We start from the raw sequence: 6,572 nt of genomic DNA on the forward strand, positions 1-6,572 counted from the left end.
GCCGCACTTGTAATATTGCGCACAATTCTGGTCACCACACTACCAGAAGGATGTGGAGGCTTTGGAGAAGGTGCAGAGGAGGTTTACCAGGATGTTGCTTGGTCTGGAGGGTGTTAGCAATGTGGAGAAGTTGAATAGACTTGGACTGTTTTCATTAGAATGACGGAGGCTGAGGGCCGACCTGATAGAGGTCTACAAGATTATGAGGGGCATGGATAGAGTGGATAGGCAGGCACTCTTTCCCAGGGTGGAGGGGGTCAGTCACCAGGGGGCATAGAGTTAAGGTCCGTGGGGCAAAGTTTAGAGGTGATGTGCAAGGCAGGTTTTTTTACACAGAGGGTGGTGAGTGCCTGGAATGCGTTGCCAGGGGAGGTTGTGGAAGCAGATACATTAACGGCGTTCAAAGGACATCTTGACAAGTACATGGATAGGATGGGTATAGAGGGATACAGCACAAGGAAGTGCTGAGGGTTTTGACCCTCAGGCTGGTATCATGACCGGTACAGGCTTAGAGAGCCGAAGGGCCTGTCCATGTGCTGTATTGTTCTTTGTTCTGAGGCCAATGGATATTCTTCATCCCAGGTTTATTATCATTCACTTTCACAACTTGAAAGATTGTCAGAAGGTCCTGGAGACGGTAAGGTGAGGTAGGACCTGGCTCCATGTCGGAGTTAGGATTTCCTTCCAGGACCTTTCGGCGGCAACACAAACAAAGCATTGAGGCTTCGATGATGTTCGAAGGCAAATCAAGGGAGCGGGAGTGAATGATGTCACATTTCATCCTGCGACACTGGAGTCCGTCGAGTCCGTCGTCGAGTCCATCGATACTCCATGAAGGGCAAGGATTTGGTTTTCAGCTCAGACTAACCCAGGCTGTAATCCAAACTCTTTCCCTATAATGGTGTTGACTCAATTTGTCATCTTTTATCCTGTTCAAGGGAGTTGTTATTATGTGAGTGCCAGTTTTAGATATGCCTCCTTCTCCTTGAGTGTTACAGGGACTCGCATTTTCTTATTTTAGTCATGGTAGATGAGCCGTATGCTTATTACTCATCGCTTTTCTTCTATCATCCAAAGGTTAATGATAGCAGAACCGCGTTGGGCCATTGCCAAGGGCTGGGTAGAAGTGGAAACAGGTCTTCTTGGGTGGGTCTAAAATGCGAGAGGGGCATTCGATTTCCATTCCCTTTGTCCCTCCTTTCCTTCTCCTTGTTCTGGAGAAGGTATCCAGATGGTAACGACAGTATGGCTGTGGGGTGAATCCTAAGGGTCCTCAGTATAACTGAGGGATATCCCCTTAGACCTATTGTGGGAGGATTAGCACTGCTGCCTCACGGCGCCGAGGACCCGGATTCGATCCCGGCCCCGGGTCACTGTCCGCGTGGAGTTTGCACATTCTCCCCGTGCCTGCGTGGGTCTCACCCCCACAACCCAAAGATGTGCAGGTTAGGTGGATTGGCCACGCTAAATTAACCCTTAATTGGAAAGAAAAACCTATTGTGGAAGGAGCAATTTGGGGAGACTTCGGTGCCTGTGGTGTAAAGTGGATTGGAGGAGGGGGGGTAATGGCGCACGCCCGATTGTGGCGTGAAAATCCAACCTGTTCTCTCTAGGCCTAAATAATGGCGGTAATTAATCTTAAGATTTGCTCATGGATGTGAGCATTCTATTAAAAGGAAAAAGATCCTCCCCTTTCTTAAGAAGGAGAAGCTTTACCAGAAAAAACTCATCTGGATGATAAGGAACACTTAAAATTGAGACGGGATTGAGTGGGGCAGGTTGTTTTCACCTTTTCATCAAGTAGCAGGGATGTGGCAATCCTTATTAAAGACATTTTCAAACCCCCTCAATGCCTCCACTGCAGCCTCTGGATCCACCACTTCACCCAACGTACCTCTTCTGGGGTCCTCGAGCCCCCGCTCACCCCACCTCTTTTGGGTAAGGCACTCCTGGGCTCGATCCCTGGCATGTTCAACCTGGCACCATGGCAGTGCCCTTGCCAGGTTGGCAGTGCGGCGCAGGCTCAATGGCAGTACCAAGGTGCCAGCTGCGAGCAGGAGTGCCAGGGTACCACCCTGCCCTGTCCCTGACCACCTGGGGTCTCTAATGTCCTGGGAGACCCTCCCAGGTGTCATTATAACTGGTCCACTGGTTTGTGGAATCCAGTGCTGGACAACGCCCTGGTGAGGTCTCCCAACCGAGCAGTAGAATCCAGTGAACGCAAACCGAAATGCGAAGAAGGCGAAATAATATCCTAACCGTTTTTGTGCGTAACAATATTCTATTCTCCTGGATTATGACAAATACCCCTCTATTCATAGGCTCATTATGGAACTGCATCCCTATGGAATTTTTAATGCCTGTTCAAAATCTGATTCTGTGATTTACGGGACCATTACCTCAAATCCAGGGGCTCCAATGTGACCCACTTGCTCCAGTTGGAATTTCCATGAGCAAATTCAATTCAACTTAATTGAATCCTATTTTTAAAAAAAATATATTTTTATTAAAGTTTTCGAACACAATTTTTCCCCCTTACAAATCAACAAAAATGGTAACATGATAACTGATAGTTCACTATTTTATTTTAACAATGTTATCTAACAAAATAACACGAAATAGTGCTCCCCCGCCCCCTCACCCCATCTATAACACAAACAATTTACCCCCCCCCCCCCCCCCCGGGCTGCTGCTGCTGGCTATCTATTTTCCCCCTAACGTTCCGCTAGATAGTCGAGGAACGGTTGCCACCGCCTGGTGAACCCTTGAGCCGATCCTCTCAGCGCAAACTTCATCCGCTCCAGTTTTCTGAACCCCGCCATATCGTTTATCCAGGCCTCCACGCCGGGGGGTTTCGCTTCCTTCCACATGAGTAAAATCCTACGTCGGGCTACTAGGGACGCAAAGGCCACAATATCGGCCTCTTTCGCCTCCTGCACTCCCGGCTCATCCGCTACCCCAAATATAGCTAACCCCCAGCTTGGCTTGACCCGGACCTTCACCACCTTCGAGATCACTCCCGTCACTCCCCTCCAATACCCCTCCAGTGCCGGACACGACCAAAACATATGTGTATGGTTCGCCAGGCTTCCCCCGCACCTCCCGCATTTGTCCTCCACTCCGAAGAACCTGTTCAACCTTGCTCCCGTTATGTGTGCTCTATGCAGCACCTTAAGTTGGACCAGGCTAAGCCTTGGACACGAGGAAGAGGAATTTACCCTACTTAGGGCATCAGCCCACAAACCCTCCTCAATCTCCTCCCCGAGCTCTTCTTCCCATTTTCCCTTCAGTTCTTCTACCAGTTCCTCCCCCTCTTCTCTCATCTCCCGGTATATTTCGGACACTTTGCCCTCCCCGACCCACAGCCCCGAAAGCACCCTGTCCTGGATCCCTTGTGTTGGGAGCAGCGGAAATTCCCTCATCTGTTGTCTCGTGAACGCTCTCACCTGCATATACCTAAAGATATTCCCCGGGGGCAGCTCATACTTTTCCTCTAGCGCTCCCAAGCTCGCAAACGTCCCATCTATAAATAAGTCTCCCACTCTCCTAATTCCTGCCCGGTGCCAGCTCTGGAACCCTCCGTCCAACCTCCCTGGGGCAAACCTATGGTTGTTCCTGATCGGGGACCACACCGAGGCTCCCAACACACCCCTCTGTCGCCTCCATTGCCCCCAGATACTTAATGTTGCTGCCACCGCTGGATTCGTGATAAACTTTTTTGGGGAGAGCGGTAGTGGCGCCGTCACCAGCGCTTTTAAGCTCGTTCCTTTACAGGATGCCATCTCCAGCCTTTTCCACGCCGCCCCCTCTCCCTCTATCATCCACTTACAGATCATCGCCACGTTGGCAGCCCAGTAGTAGTCGCCCAAATTCGGCAACGCCAGTCCCCTTCTGTCTCTGCTACTTTGCAGGAACCCCCTCCTTACCCTCGGGGCCTTCCCTGCCCACACGAAGCTCATGATGCTCCTATCTATTTTTGTGAAAAAGGCCTTAGTGATCAATATGGGGAGACATTGGAACACAAATAGGAACCTCGGGAGGACCATCACCTTAATTGCCTGCACTCTGCCCGCCAGTGACAGCGGCTGCATATCCCACCTTTTGAAATCCTCTTCCATTTGTTCCACCAGCCGAGTCAGATTGAGGCTGTGTAAGGTTCCCCAGCTCCTGGCTATCTGAATCCCCAGGTATCGGAAGTTTCTTTCCACTCTCCTTAGCGGCAGGCTATCTATCCCTCTACTCTGGTCCCCAGGGTGTATCACGAAAAGCTCACTCTTTCCCATGTTAAGCCTATATCCCGAGAAATCTCCAAACTCCCTCAATATCTGCATGACCTCTGTCATCCCCCCCCCCACTGGATCCGCCACATACAGCAGTAGGTCATCCGCGTAGAGTGACACTCGGTGTTCCTCTCCCCCTCTAACCACCCCTCTCCATTTCCTGGAGTCTCTCAGCGCTATGGCCAGTGGTTCAATTGCCAGCGCGAACAGTAATGGGGACAGCGGGCATCCCTGTCTTGTTCCCCTATGTAGTCGAAAATACTCCGACCTTTGCCGATTTGTGACTGCACTTGCCATTGGGGCCCCATAGAGGAGTTTAACCCGGCTGACAAACCCCTCCCCGAACCCGAACCTCCTCAGCACCTCCCATAGATACTCCCACTCTACCCTATCAAATGCCTTCTCTGCATCCATTGCCGCCACTATCTCTGCCTCCCCCTCTGCTGGGGGCATCATTATCACCCCCAATAGCCGTTGCACGTTGACATTCAATTGTCTCCCCTTTACGAACCCTGTCTGATCTTCGTGCACCACCCCCGGGACACAATCCTCTATCCTCATCGTCAGCACTTTTGCCAGCAACTTGGCGTCCACATTTAGGAGTGAGATAGGCCTATAAGACCTGCATTGCAGCGGGTCTTTATCTCGCTTCAGGATTAGTGATATCGTCGCCTCCGACATTATCGGGGTTAGGGTCCCCCCTTCTCTGGCCTCGTTAAAGGTTCTTACCAGCAGTGGGGCCAACAAGTCCACATATTTCCTATAAAATTCCACCGGGAACCCGTCAGGTCCCGGGGCCTTCCCTGCCTGCATGTTCCCCAGCCCTTTGGTCACCTCGTCCACCCCAATTGGTGCCCCCAGGCCTGCCACCTCCTGCTCCTCCACCCTCGGGAACCGTAGTTGGTCCAGAAACTGCTGCATCCCCTCTTTTCCCTCCGGGGGTTGGGACCTATATAACCTCTCATTAAAGGTCTTGAACACCTCATTTACTTTCCCTGCTCTCCGCTCCGTAGTTCCCGTTTCATCCCTAACTCCCCCTATTTCCCTCGCCGCTGTCCTCTTACGAAGCTGGTGGGCCAACAGGCGACTCACCTTTTCCCCATATTCATATCTCATCCCCTGTGCCTTCCTCCACTGTGCCTCTGCCCTCCCTGTGGTCAGCAGGTCGAACTCCATCTGGAGTCGTCGCCTCTCCATGTATAGTCCTTCGTCCGGGGCCTCCGCATATTTTTTATCCACACTCAAAATCTCCCCCAGTAATCTTTCCCTTTCTTTGGCCTCTGTTTTCCCCTTGTGAGCCCTGATGGAGATCAACTCCCCCCTGACCACCGCCTTCAGCGCTTCCCATACTACCCCCACTCGGACCTCCCCATCATCGTTGGCCTCCAGGTACCTTTCGATACATCCCCGCACTCTTCCGCAGACTCCCTCATCCGCCAATAATCCCACATCCAGTCGCCAGAGTGGACGCTGCTCCCTCTCTTCTCCTGGTTCCAGATCCACCCAATGTGGGGCATGGTCTGAAACAGCTATGGCCGAGTACTCCGTTCCTTCCACCCTCGAAATCAGTGACCTTCCCAAAACGAAGAAATCTATCCGGGAGTATACCTTATGGACATGGGAGAAAAAGGAGAACTCTTTGGCCAGCGGCCTAGCAAATCTCCACGGATCTACTCCCCCCATTTGGTCCATAAACCCCCTAAGCACCTTGGCCGCTGCCGGCCTTCTTCCGGTCCTGGATCTAGATCTATCTAACCCTGGGTCTAGCACGGTGTTGAAGTCCCCCCCCCCCCCCTCCCCCATTACCAGGTTTCCTACCTCCAGGTCCGGGCTGCGTCCCAGCATCCGCTTCATAAATCCCGCATCATCCCAGTTTGGGGCATATACGTTGACCAGCACGACCTCCATTCCCTGCAGTCTGCCACTCACCATCACATATCTGACCCCACTGTCCGCTACAATGTTCCTAGCCTCGAACGACACCCGTTTCCCCACCAATATGGCCACCCCTCTATTCTTTGCGTCCAGCCCTGAGTGGAACACCTGTCCCACCCATCCTTTTCTTAACCTAACCTGGTCCGCCACCTTCAGATGCGTCTCTTGAAGCATGGCCACATTTGCCTTCAGCCCCTTTAAGTGCGCGAACACTCGGGCCCTCTTAATCGGCCTATTTAGGCCTCTCACGTTCCACGTGATCAGCCGGACTGGGGGGCTGCCCGCCCCCCTCCCCTGTCGACTAGCCATCACCCTCTCTTGGCCAATCCCACGTCCCGGTTCCGCACACCCACCCGT

This window comes from Scyliorhinus torazame, unplaced genomic scaffold (assembly GCF_047496885.1).
Source record: "Scyliorhinus torazame isolate Kashiwa2021f unplaced genomic scaffold, sScyTor2.1 scaffold_1155, whole genome shotgun sequence".
Lineage (NCBI taxonomy): Eukaryota > Metazoa > Chordata > Chondrichthyes > Carcharhiniformes > Scyliorhinidae > Scyliorhinus > Scyliorhinus torazame.